This window comes from Chinchilla lanigera, unplaced genomic scaffold (genome assembly GCF_000276665.1).
Source record: "Chinchilla lanigera isolate Chin_1 unplaced genomic scaffold, ChiLan1.0 scaffold00034, whole genome shotgun sequence".
NCBI lineage: Eukaryota > Metazoa > Chordata > Mammalia > Rodentia > Chinchillidae > Chinchilla > Chinchilla lanigera.
The window spans coordinates 13,808,384-13,822,586 of NW_004955435.1; the positions used below are offsets into that span (position 1 = coordinate 13,808,384).

The following is a 14,203-nucleotide window of genomic DNA, read 5'->3' on the forward strand; positions in this document are numbered from 1 at the left end:
AAACTCAAGGCAGCAGGATTCACACAAGAGATTCATGCAAAAGAGCTGGGCATGGTGGTACATGCCTGTAATCCCAGCACTTGGGAGGCTGAGGCAGGAGGATTGCTGTGAGTTCAAGGCCAGCCTGGGCTACAAAGTGAGCTTGAGACCAGCCTGAACTGCATAGTGAGACCCTGTCCCAAAAAGACGAAAAAAACAAAAACAAGGTATTAGAACCAGGCCAGTCAAGAAAGGCTCCTAGAATGAGGAAGCATTGGAACTAAACACAGTATGCAATTCCTGGTTTTGCAGGAGGACAGAAGGCAGAAAAAGTACCACAGTTTAAAAGTATAAGAGCCTGGCTTGGGTGAGAGTTCAGCTGGGCTACTGATGTGGGCTGTAGGAGACAAGAGATCAAAGTAGTATAGGGCCAAGCGAAGGGAGTGCTCCGCCAACCTGAAGAAAATAAACCTTAGAATACAATCCTATAGAAGAGCCATGGAGAATTCTTCTTACACCATAAACTCTGAGAAGGTAATGACCCCGTTAGTTGTGGAAGATGAGGTCAGTGTTAGCATAATGCCGGAGACACAGCAGGTACTCAATATATACTGGATAAATACGTGATTGAATGGTGCTTAGGCAGCTGGGTGCTATGAGAATGGTACTCATCCTACTTAAAAGGGTGAGGGTGAAAATACACAGATGTTTGTAGGGGCCTCAGGATTAAAATTTGAGGGAGATCTGCCCGCCAACCTCGATCATCTCTGTAGAGCTGGCTTCTGCAGGAAATGGGAGTTAATGCTGTATAACAGGGGACTCTCCTTTGGCTGAGGGGCTTTGAGAGCAGCAAGGAGCAGGAACTAAAACCTAAGCTCAACAGGTCAAAAGGGAGATGCTCAAATGTGGTCATGAGCTAAGCTTGGAGATTTGGAAGGCAGGTGCAACAGAAAGAAAAAGAGGGCTGTAAAGGGTTGAATAGCCTCTCCCCAAAATTCATGTTCACTCAGAACCTTGGAATGTAACCTCATTTGGAAAATAGGATCTTGGAGATGTAACTAAGGTAAAAATTGAGGTGAAATCATATTGAATTAAGGTGTGCCCTTCATCTACGAGAAACAGAAAATGGCACATAGACTAAGGTTAAAGAAAGCTACAGAAAAATGGAAGGGGAGTTTGGGGTTATGCTAACACCAGCCAAGGAATGCTAGGAGTTACCAGCAGGTGGAAAAGAAAGGAAAGATTCGCCCCCAGGAGACTTCAGAAAGATTCTGACACTCCATTGCCTTGATTTTGGACTTCTGCCTCTAAAACTGTGATAGAATGCACTTCTTTTGTGTTAAGCACCTCCAACTCTAGTATTTTGGTATGGCCACTGCAAGAAGGGCCAGAAATAAGACCCTCCCTTGTTGCGGGGAGGTGCAATGGTCAACTTTGGAGTGGAGCCTGAGTCGTGAAAGGAATGCCCCCTCCCAGAATGATGGATTCAGAGGGGCTTGGAGCTAAAAGTCTTGGGGAAGAATGACAGGTTTGGGGAAAAGCTAAAACGACAGGTTTATAGCCACAGAATAACATGCAGAAAATTAAGATTTCAGAGGTGGAGCAGCTTCAGATGATTCAGGCGCAAGGTCCCTCTTTTAGAGGAGACAAGCTACCTGACAAACAAATTCGCCCCCACTGGCAAGGCAGTTCACTCTCCTTGCGTCTGCATTGCAAATTAAGGACTGAAGAAAGAGCCTTACTCTTCTGGGGAATTACTCTCAGCTCTCTGCTTGGCATTTCACACCCTTCCTGAGAGTTTGTGTTCTGGGAGGGAGGGTTTGCTAGGGTCTGGGATCAGGTGCTCTCATCTCAGTCGGGGGAGGGCAGGTCTTCCACGGCCCAGTTCAGACTCTGGGAGAGAGGCCAGTCTGCTCTGGGGGCTTTCTGAAAGGCTTGCTGCTCTGGAGACCCCTGGGGATTAGGTGGGAGAGAATCAAACACTAAAATGGCAAGGTAAAGCTGGGCCATTTGAGGAACTTCAGAAGGAAAATCCTCAAGTAGAATCTTAAGGCAATTAAATAACATCTCCAGAGCAGGCCAGAGAACTCTGAGTTGCCCTGGGGCCGGAATTACTCAATTAAACAACAAAGGCCCAAAGAAGAAGGGAGAAAGAGTGCTTCTTTGACCCAGGACTCTGTACCCCCTATTTGTTTCACCCTATTTGCCCTTGCCAGCAATTTCTCCCCCAGGCCCTGCCCCACGCCAGTCAGAGGCACTTCCCAGCTGTCTGCAGAGCCTTCCTCCCTCCCCACAGGGCCCACCAACATGGATGATCTTCTCTTCTCCTGCTCCCCTCTGGCGCTGGGCCAGGGTCCTCCTTATCACTTCATAGCTGAGCAGCTGCAGCCCCAGGGCTGGGTTTCTTCTCCCCGACTTCTTAAGTTGGCCGTGTCCTAGTATTTAAAGAAGAAAATGTTAGGATAACCAGACAGTGAGGAAACCTCATTTCTAGCATACAAAATTCCTCATCCTATATTCCATGCTCCTTTCCCCACCTCAGCTGGAGCTCTCCTTTCTCCTCTCCTCCCTGGCCCTTTGTCCAAACCTGGCAAGTAAAAAGGATGGGTTGGGAGCAGAAGGCAGTTTAACTTCACATCCCAGTGCGAGGATCAGCTAAGAGTATTCCAAGGACTATGTTTTCCAGAATAAATGATATAGTTAATCGGTGAGGGTGTTTCTCTCCAAACAGACAGCTAATCTCCACAAAGCTTCCATGCACCTTTTCTTGGTGCTTATGCAGATGGCCAGGGAAGCTCCTCTTTTTTGCCTAAAACAATTCCTCTTTCTTCCCCAGCTTCTCTCCGTGCACATCTCGGAACAGATTTCAGGCAGCTGTCTTGGTTGAAGAAAGCCAGAGGTGGGTGAGAGGATGGGGACCTGGGTAGACAAAGTAGCAGTCTATGTCAAAGAGTGATTTTAAGCTGTCTGGGGTGGCATGGGGGGGTTGCAATTATACTGAGTCACCACTGGTGAAATATTTATTGAGCTGTGGAAAAAACACCCCAGAGCAAACCAGAGAAGCAGTAACGGAATTAAGATGCAGTTGTTCAAGTCTTCACATCATTGCTATACTATGCAAAGGCAGCAAGTTCCTTACTCTCTCCAGGTGGTAGCTCACAGGCAAGGATGGGAGGGAATAGAGACAACCTCTGGTGGAGCCTGACACACTGCATATGAGGCACTGGACCTACAGAGGCTGAACTGCCCCCACTTGCAATTGCAGATGGACAGAGGCAGAGAGAGCATTAAGAGCCAGCCTCTAGTTAGTCCCTGGCTGTTCTTCTATCCCCTAGTTAGTCTGGAAACCCCTGGAGCTGTCTCACCAGCAAGAAGCCATGGCTCTCCTTCTAAGCAGCTGCAAGAGGGTTGACTACAGACAAACACTCAGAGGCTTGGTCAGATTCCGGAGGGCCCAGGATGCTCACCTGGGTTTATGAAGGCAATTTGATGAAGGGAATTTGTAGAGCATGGCAAGATACATTGAAACAGTTTGAGAATGAAGACAGCAGAAAGCTATTTCCATCCTTCAGTGTGTGGGAGAAATTGGGCTTTTAGGGCCCAGTAAGAGCTGGAGTCATGTAAGAGGACTGCCCAAAAGGAGCTATTGTCATAAAATCAAAACACGCAGGGCAGGTTGTGATGGCCCACACCTATAATACTAACATTCCGGGAGGCTGAGGCAAGAGGATCACAAATTTGAGCCCAGCTTGAACTACTTAGTCACTGAGTAAGACCTTGTCTCAAAATAAAAAATAAAAGCGCTGGGATATGTGAAGACCACGGGTTCAAATCCCAGTACCAAAAATAAAACCAAAAACAAGGCAGAGAAAGAGGACATGGAGCAAACACCCTGACCTCTTTCTTGCGGCCTGTGGTCTCCTGTAGAAACTTCCTGTTAATATGATACAAGCTGAAAGGCAGAGAACAAGAGAGCCTTGTGATACTGTCCATGGAGATCAGCCTCCTGGAGCAGATTAGACAAAAAATAGAGTTTGGGCTGGGAGCAAAGCTTAATTGGAAAGCCAGAGGATGGGCTGTTATAGATGGTATACCCCAATAGAAGGAGCAAGTCCTCAGGTCTCAGTAATTAGTGTGAATCCTGAGCTTCCTGAATACTGCTGTGTGATCTTTGGCAAGTCACTTTACCTCTCTGAGTCTGGTTTTCTTGTTGTGGCTATTTGTACCCTCTTGATGGAGTATATGAGGATTAAATGAGATCCCTTATGGGAAAGTGCTGACCATGTCATAGGTACTCACAAAGGCTGGTTTCCCTTCTCATCAGAATCCCCCTTGCAAGTTCTGCTGAATTGGAGGCACTGCTATAAAGGAGAATGGGAAACATACACACGCTATGTGTCCAGACTCTGGCTCCACAGCTACCAGCTGCCTGGCCTTGGCAAGGTGCTCATTCTCTCTAACTTTGTTTTCTTACCAACCTGTAGTGCATAAAGTTGTGAGGATTAGAAATGGCTTAAAGGTACCTCATAAAGGATTGGCTCATCCTAGGTGGGCCTGGAGTCAGGTTAATTTAAAATCTCACCGCCCTACTTGTTAGCCATGTGACCTCAGACAAGTGTTTTACTTTCTCTATGTGTCCATTTCTTCATCTATAAAATGGGAATAATACAAGCAGCTCTCTCCTAGAGTTATGATAATAATGTAATGGGCACAAAATATGCCAGGTACAGAGTTGGCCCTCAGAAGTTTTCTATTATTGTCTGCTATCAATTGTACTGTGTTTCTTGAGATTTCCCCCCTCAATCAAACATCCAATCCTTCTACTCAGAACCCAGTGTCCTTTTGAAAGAAAAGCAAGTAGGAAATTGGGAGAAAGGAGAAAGACGGTTGACTCAAAGGGAACAAGTTCTGTGCACACTGATGGCAAACAACCTACCCAGAACAGGCACACAGACCTGGGTGCAGTTAGACACTAGGCCTCACAACTGTCTTACCATGTAGCCTAGACAACTGGAGAACTGTTCTCTATCTTTAACACCCACCCAGGCAGAGCTGCCTTTTTATGACTGACTGGCTTTCAATTGGGTAAAAATAGAAGAAAAGGGGGAGAGTACAGTACGGTGAGACCTGACACTGTATCCCCCAATAATAATTTGCAGAACATTTACTACATACTCTGCACCACTGGAGGCTTAATAGAATTAGCTTGCATCAATTTCAACAATTTTTAGTCAGATTGGAAGAGTGACATTAGTAATTCTGGAAGCTGAAGTCCAGAGAAGCAAGGGAACATGGCCAGCATCATACAGTATTGGCAGAGTCTACATTTGAAATAAGGTCTAATTGTTCCCAAAGCCCAAGCTCGGGCAGCATTGCCCAGTGGCCTCTTGGAAGGGTGGCCCACATGCTTAATGTCGGTGCGGGTGGGGGGGCGCTGGAGAAAGAATGGGAAAATGAGTGAGGAATGAGCCCAGAACAGCCTGGTCATTTTTCTGGGATGGCTGGGTAGCGAGGGGCTTCTGGGGCTCCATCCCCTCTGTCAGACCCTCACTGCCAAGCTCCTGAAGACAAGAGAGAGCAACCCCCTTCCCAGACTCCTGAATTTGCCTTCTTCTCTCCTCCCCACCCTACTGCTTTAGTCACTCATCACTTGTCCTGCCCTGAGCTTCAGAGACCCTTGCAGCTAGTATCATAATGTGCTTCTCTTCCCCAAGTATGTGGGAGTTGGTTCCTGGAGAGCAATGGCAGACCTTCAGACAGTGTGTGTGTGTGTGTGTGTGTGTGTGTGGTGGTAGTGTGTGTGTGTGTGTGGGGTGTCCTTGGATCACAATGCCTAGGAGCTTTTGAACCCTTAATCATCCAGTCTGTCAGTCCAGGTGTGAGGCTTCAGTGTAAGTGGGCTGGCCAAACTGATGTGGGTAGTGGCAGCTGGATGCCTATGGCTTCAGTGGGTCTCTTCTGAGTACAGATGCTCTGCTTGGAACCTCTGGAGCCAGAACAAGGAAACTCAGCACGATGAAGGGCTTCAGCCATGGGTTTGCAAGATGGAGGAGTACACAGCCTGGAAGCCTCTCAGAAGGGGACCCCAAGGATAAGCTTCCGTTCCTTGGTTTTTCCACAGATTCCACAAACAGCTATGGAGAGCTTACTTAAATGTGAGCTCTGCGTGGACTGCATCAGACAGCAGCTCACCCTCAAAGTGCTTAGACACAACGGAGGAGAAAAGGCATATGCACAAAAACCAAATGTGGAAAGTTATCCAAACCTCTCTTTAGGATTTATAAGTGGTTCACGGGGGCAGAGGAAGGCGAGACTACTGCGGGGTGGGGGGTGGCTTACACAGCACTTACCCATTACCGTACTAAGAGCAGTGCCCATATAAACTTTTGCAATCCTCCCAACCACGCTTTCACATTACAGACCTGAGAATGAGCACACAGAGGCTGGGTTACATTTGCAAGGCCTTTAGCGGAGGGTCTCTGGGGCTGGCAAATGGATATGAACCGCCCGTGTGACTCTGTGCAGTTAACCCCTGGGTTGTACACCAGTTCCTGTCCTCATGGCTTAGCCTCTGATTATTAAAACATCATTATGAAAAATGAGCACTAATGTCTCTACTGGGATTATGTTCTATTGTTAAAAATCAGTATATCTACACCGCGTTCGTGTGTGTCATTGTTAGATTTAAAGTACAAAGAATCTCATTCAGCTACATTATGGAGTGTCTGCCAAGAGCCAGACACTGTTGTAGCTACTTTCGCATATTCTAGGCCATTTACTTCTTGTAAAGCCTTGGGAAATAGGTGGCAATTTCCCCTGTGTTCTAGAGAAGAAAAAAATGAGACAGAGAAGAGAGAGACTTGTTCCACTAGTAACTCGTAGAACTAAGCTTTGGATATAGCTCCTGTAACATCAAGTTACTCTTTTTGACTTTAAAGATAACATTACTATTATTAATCTTTATTCTATAGAACCACATATAGCATAGCCTTGACATAGTATTTTTTTCATCGATTTGTTTTTGTGTATGAAGTAGGCTTTAATTTTTATTGTTATAGCTTAAGCCCTAATTTCAAAGAGCATGGTATGCCCCTAAACCAGACGGCCCAGGAGAGGGTCCAGAAGGCCCCTGTATGGGGGGATAACTATGAAGATGTTGTAATAATTTCTTAAAAATTTAGATACACACCATATTTTTAATTAGCTCTTGTATTCTCACTTCAGAGATAAATACCACACACCAAGTAGCAGAGCAGAATCCCAAATACATGTCCCATGAAACGCCACTGCAGGGACCTCCTCACCTCTCTTCTGTCAGGGGACGGGGATTCATGAGATGGTTGGGGATCCACAGGATGGGACAGATGCCCAGAGGTGCCCTCTGGACAGAGAGATCACAAAACACTAGTAGTGACCATATGATGCTGTCCCCTGAGGGTGAAGATAGGACTGCCTCTATGGCACATTTGCCAGTGTATTTTTATAGAAGCAGCAATCTCATGAGGTGTTTAAAAAATAAACTAGTTCCTTGGCCACGTTTATTTGGCTATAGCCTAGGAAAGTCTCCCTATTTGGCCTGAAGTCCTGGCTTAGAAAATTGGTAGGTCTGCAGCTGACTTTGCCATTTTGTATTTCTGGCTATTGGGTCCAGGTGTGTGCTGGTTTGAGTAAAGGTCTGTTGGTTGAAATAGTGCTGAAAGCCCACTATATGCTCTGACTGGGAGGAAATAAAACCCTGAGAGTGAGGGGACTTGCGAGAATGATGACTTCCTCTTGCCAAATGAGGGCCTCATTTGGTGTCAGCTGGGTGAGCCCTGTGGTCCAGGGAGCATCTTTGTACAGTTGGCTTTACTTACTGATCATAACTTCGTCTTTACTCTACGCCGTCGCCTTCTATCCTCTACCTAAGTACTGTCCTGAGCTGTCTACCAGCACGAGTACTTGACTCAGGGTTTTGTGTTCGCTGTCCCTAACCTGTGTGGGTCTTGGGCTCCCACATCTTTCTTCTGGGAAAATCACAATGCACATTAACATGTAACAATGATAAGAAATGTGTCTTGGTGGATCTTTATCCTATAACACCTACCAGTATCCTGCAACCCATAGAACACACTTTGGGAAACCCTGTCTTAATGAAAGAGGACCCAACTTTTACAAAGTCCGTGATGAGCCTCCACTTGAGAGTGATCGATAAGGAGGCATTAACATTTACCCCGTCAAGGTCCTGCGGGAGAACATGGAGAATGTGGGAGGCTACGAAGCTGTACTTAGTCTGAGTCTGCTCTTAAGAAATCCATCTCACAATAGAGAGAGGTAAACACACCCACGCGATTGGGGCTGGAAGAGGCCAAGCGTGGTTCAGCGCTGAAGGATGGTATAAGGAGGCCGTCAGGGCTGGGGATTTAGCTCAGCGGCAAAAGCGCCTGCCTGGCAGGTGCAAGGTCGTGAGTGCGGTTCCTGGTACCGGAGAAAAACCAAAGAAAACAAAACAAACAAACAAAAAAGGAGGCCGTCAACAAGGACTCTAGGAAGTACATGGAGGAGGCAAAGGGAGAGGAAGGGAGTTGGGTGGCAAACTGACGGGGGCGAGGTACCATCGGTATTCCTTCAAAGGAGAAGGGGAAAGAAGACAGTCCAACTTGGAACCACAGAAAGCATTCCCGGGTGGGAATGAGAACCCAGCCAGGTACACCATCGGGTGTGGAGGAGGAGGCTTGGCAGGGGCCTGGCTGAGCGAGCGGCAGCACAGTGGAGGAGCAGCCACCGCTAGCGCCCCGCGCAGAAGGCATATCCACGAAGAAGATGTCTCGGCTGCTTGTGGGGAAGGGGGAGGTTGTGGAAGGTGGGTCCCAAGACGGTAGTCCAGAGGTGGGGGAGAGCATACTGGCCCTAGTTTCGGAATCTCCAACTCCAGATTCAGAAGGGCACAGTCGGTGGGGAGAAGGAGCTGCTTACACCAGTCATCCCCGAGACCGCGCTTTGCACTGCTCTACAGACCAGAAAATAGAATAAAACAATAACACAATTTAAGCATGAGCTCAGCTTCATCCCACAAGCCGAGGTACAGGTATATCATCCAATAAGTAGATATGAGGCTCTTGCTCAATAAAAGAGGCTATGCCAGCTGCTCCTGGGTCTCTGCTTTTCTGGGGGAGAGGGCTGGGGGTGGACATCAGAGGTGGGAAACAGCAGCTTTCAATAGCAGATAGTCTGTGAAGAGTGAAACTATCCACTGTAGATCCTGTGCTCATCTCTTCTGGCTTGAGGGGAGAAGAAGTTTCCCAGGCTAGTTGTCAGGGTGAGCTTTATTCCATCCTACTCGCTGGGCTGAAAGAACCCAACAGGGTGCTGGGTGCCTGGGGTGGATGCAGGGAAAGATAAGAAAACTAAAATGACAAAAACTCATGTAGGTGCTTTGACAGAACTAAAAAGTCTGGTCAAACACTTCTGACTGGAGTTAGGGAGACAAGGGATACTATACAGAGGTGGCACCCCAAGTAGATGAGAGGGGTGATACAGGATAAAGGCACAGGACCATTATGCTTCACACGTGAAGTGAGGGAAGATGAGCACCCTGCCTGGTTAGAGAATGGGAAGAAGAGGATAGTGGCAGACTTCTAAGCCACGCTGAGGCACATAGCTGCTACTGAGGAGCTGCTGAGGGTCCACTGGAGGACAACACAGAGGGCAGGATACCATTCACTCTGTGTGCCCTTAGAAAGAGCCTTCCTGTGCCAGTTCTAAGAAGGCCTAGGAGGCCTGGTGAGGCAGGGGCTTGGGTAAAGCTTGAGCCAGAACTTGGGGAAGGCTGCAGTTCAGGAACCAGAGAGGATAGGGCAGCTTAAAGCTGAGCCTAGGCTTGGGGAAAAGCTGTCTCTGGGAACAGGTATCAGAGCAGGCCAGATGCCACCTGAACTAGGGTCCCTGGGCCCAGTGACCACACTGTACTCTGTGTCTTCCCTGTTAAATCTCTCTTATCTCCTGCAAACCACCATATTTGAAAACCACCATACCCTGTCTCCTGCAGAGCTGAAAACCAGCTCTTCCCAGAGGGGAGGGTAACAGAGGAGAAAGAACTGGGTGACTCGAGGCCAGGAAGGAATCAGAATGGTCCTGTCCCTCCAGCTTGATGCCCTGGCCAAGAGGTAGGCAACGGGAAGTCTTGAAGGTAGAGTATATTCTAGGGACCCTGGTGTTGGCTCTGTAGTAGCAGCAAGGCAGCCCCAGGCCTGGGAGCCCATCAGGGACACAGGAATGGACAGTCATGTCTGCTGAAAATGTTCTCCTTTAACAGACTTCAAAGTGGAGCTCACTCAGCTGATCTATCCAGTAAAAGGATGTTCTAGATTCAAAATGAAACTGGAGGAAGGGGTATGAAAATAGCAGGCATCATACTATTTACCATTTATACTCTGATCATGGAACAGACAAGTGGCGTTAGATAGTCTGGGCATGAAGCAGGCGAGTGGCATTAGACTGTCTGGGCACAGAGCAGGTAAGTAACCGATGCAATTACGTCTTTTTGTCCTCGAGCCGCAACACTTTCTCTGAGCATCTTGCAGAATGCTGCCACGTGACCCAGCCTTCAATGGGTCAGATCATCGTGAAACAGGAGCAGTGACGAAGGCATAATGCCTTGGAACCAAGCTCAGACAACTCAGGGTCCAAGAACCCTTGGAGTTTGAGAACTAAGCCCATGAAGATTCAGTAACCTTTCCTGTCTGCTCAGCACTTCCAGTCTCGCTTCCTCGTGTCATGCTTGTCAGCCTCAGAGATTCACAGAGATACAAAAGAATCTCAGAGATCAAAACCTGCCCAAACTCGAGAGTAGGACTATACTTCCATCTACCAGGGCTTACCTGAAGGACAAGGCTAGAATGGAGCTGAGGGCCAAGAGTATTAACAGCCAGAGAAAGAGGAGATTTGGCTGAAATTGCCAACAACCTACTACACCCCTTCTGCAGGGCTGACACACGTGCCTATGCTATCCAATACAGTTAGCCAATAGTCACAGGCAGAGAATTGTATTTCATTAATTAAAATAGAATATAACTTAAAAGTCAGTTTCTAAGGTCACACTAGCCATACATGAAATGCTCAAACCACAGGTGGCTAGTGGTTTCCATACTAGACAGTGTAATAAAGAACATTACCACTACTACAAAAAGTTCCAGAGGATAGGTCTGTGATACCCCAAAGGAGCATCAACACTAAATCAAGCCAAATCCTACAGAATAGGATTTCCTAGCTGTTTCCCTTTTCTCCTTAGAGACCTCCTCCCCTCTCCAGGATTCTCCTCCTAAGATGTGTGGGGCTCCTGGTTCTACCACTGGATGTTCCTTGCAGTGATGTTCCTTGCCTGCTGGCCTCTCAGTTGCCTCTTCCTCATAGACCCTAGCTCCTCAGCCCCCTCCCACAAAGATGGGACAAAGAGGAATTACACATGGGTCCTACAGTGTGAAGTGTGTGTTCTGGGATTTTACCATTCTACTACCCTGGTGACTTGGGCTGGACCTCAGTTTCCCTGCGCCTGCCCCAGCTGACTCTGAAGCTTTCTCTGAGTGATTAGGCCTTCACTCTCTCTTCAGAGTATTCTCTAGGCCTCTAGAGCACTCTTGGAGACAAGGAAGTAGGTGCCACTAGACTATCCCATTGTGTTCTAAGCTGTCTTTGTCTTTCAATCTGTTTAGTCCTTGTTATGGTTTGTGTCTAAACGTTCCCCCAAAACCTCCTAGTCATGGGGCTTTTTCAGAGGTGGCTGGATCTAGAGTGTGTGATGCTGGGATTAAGAGGGTGTGATTACTAAATCAATCCACTGCCTGGTTTGGCACCTGCCCTAAGCCCAGTAGCTTAGATAGAACATACAAAGGGCAGAAAGAAGCTGCTAAGGTCACTTGGACTTGCTGCTTGCTGCCTTCTTGCCTGCCTGCTTTGCTGTGGACTATTTCTCCTCTATGATGTCCTTCTGCATGCCACCCTGCCTCGGAACCAGCTGACTATGAGCCAAATAAAACTTTCCTCCTTTAACTTTGAGTGTCAGGTATTTTGTTTCAGCAACGAGAAAAATAACAAAGACAGTTCTCCATTTCCTCTTCCTAACCCCCACCTGCAAACGGCCTGTGTGTTTTCAGGCATGTGGCACGGACTGCTGACTGACCATCAAGTCTCTTTCATCTTCTTCCAAGGCACATCACTAAGATTCACTTCTCAGCTCTCCTTGCAGTTATGCTGTGTTCTTGGGAAAGAGTTCTGGCCAATGTCATGTGAGGTGATACATGCTATTTCTAGACCTGACCAGAAAAACCTTCCAGGTGTAGTCTCCATGCTCTTTCCCTACCAGATGGATGTCAAATTGCATGACATGATTGGAGATGGCAAAACCGTGGGTCCCTGGGTCCCTGAATGACTGGGTAGAGCACAGTCTTTCCCCACCTACCTGAACCCGCACTGGAGCGAGCAGGTAAGAAGACAGGATGTGCTCACACATGTACACATCTGTGTGTGCTCTTACCACATCGGGCTGGATGTGCTCCTTGGAATTTCTGTTACTATTTCTAGTTACTAGGCAGGGCATGTCTGCCTCAAGGCTCTGTGGGTGAAGGAATTTTTGTTTCTCTAGCTACTTCCTTGCCCGTGTCACCTTTCAAGTTAGTCTGCAAATTGCTCTGGACAATCTCACTTGAATTCCATACCAGAAAGACCATTCTGGCCCCTGCAGGCTAATGACTTGGATCCTAATGACTTGGATCCTGCCACTTGACAAGCCTCCTCCTCTCTTGCTATGGTGAAGGGAGCTGAGTGATGGTCAGAGAAGGAGCCAGGTCTCCAGATGAGACCAGACCCCTGTTTCTAAATTATCGAAAGGGCCACTAATCTTACCCACCTCACTCCCACCTCTTCCAGGTAAAAATTCTCCTGCCAGCAAATTTTACTCAACTTGCAGAAATTAAACTTGAAGCTCAGAAAAGACCCAGCTTGATTTTTCAAAGAGGCCAGGGTACTACCAACAGAAGCCCTCTCTATACTACCTGGAAACTTCTTTCTGGGATATGAGGGGTGGCCGTTTCCCACAACATGTCCAGTGGCCTGAGATCTTCTGCTTTTACCGCTCTCTGATCCCTCCGAGGTGAGGTATTCCGGCAAGCTTCAGGCCCTAGCTAAAGACATGTTAGTGCAAACAACCTTAGAAGTGGTTTCTGAACCAAGCTAAAGAGGCTTAGTCAAGTGCTTATCAAGCCATAAATGAACAGCTGCCTCCTGACTTGAGCCTGATGCCTGGATTATTCATCCTTTTTGGCTTTCAGGTCCTCTTTTTGCATCCAGACAGATACTGCTCCTTCTGCAGCCACCTCGGTTTGTAATGTCATCCCAGCCACCCCCTCCTCATTCCTGGCCTTTCTCTTTTCGTGGTTGGCAGGGCTCTCCTCCCGCCCCTTTTTTCCAGCCTGCACAAAGTCCCTGGTGTGCTGCTCCCCGCTGCCTTGCTGCTAGTCAGCCCTCTCCCTCCTGTCCCAGCAGCTTCACACTCACTTGGTTGGCTCTTCTCCATGTTACTCAACTTTCCTTAAAATATCTCCTTCTCTTTTATCTATCTTTGTTCCATCATCCCCGAAGACATAAGGAAGTCTGGTCCTTAGTAGTGTCCTTGTTTCTCCAAGTCTCCCAGGGTTACCTCTTTCTTTCTTCATCATGGCCATCTGCCTTGTCCAGTCTCCACCTACGGGCGCTAGAACATACACCACTGATGAGTGCGCAGTGTGCCAGGAACCGTGCAGATGCAGCGTCTGCGTTTTCTCGTATCATTTCCTTACAACAACCCCCTGAGGGAAGCAACTATCATCCCACTTTAAAGTGAAACGACTGAAGAACCAGAGGGCTTAGTAACTTGCTTCAGAGCCACACGGTGGGGGCAGGGATTCCAACCTAGTGTCTCATGCTCTGCTGCCTCTGCCTAACACACACCTCCGTTCAATGGGGATTATCAGAAGCCTACTGCATGCGGAGCCCTGGGGTAACAGTTACATGGAGAGGCAACAGAGGAAAACAGAACAAAATTCTATCCATATTCTCAAAAAGCAGCTGCCTACTGTAGGAGACAGACATACATGTATGTATAATGCATGGAAAGCATAAGGGTTCAACATAACCACAGTGCTTTGAGAGCTTAGGTGAGGGGGTGACTATTAGCACAAGGGATGCAGAACTCCCTGCAGGAGGTTGTTGC

At 47.7% G+C, this 14,203-nt stretch overlaps 1 long non-coding RNA gene across 1 annotated transcript; it reads right to left on the reverse strand.

The window, feature by feature from the left end:
* Window positions 1-2,121: 2,121 nt before the first annotated feature.
* Window positions 2,122-13,705, reverse strand: LOC102016192. The gene is made up of 2 exons (XR_261688.1): window positions 13,510-13,705; window positions 2,122-2,414 (listed from the first exon to the last, which is right to left on the reverse strand). It is a non-coding gene; the product is annotated as an uncharacterized LOC102016192 (long non-coding RNA).
* Between the last annotated feature and the right edge of the window lie 498 nt (window positions 13,706-14,203).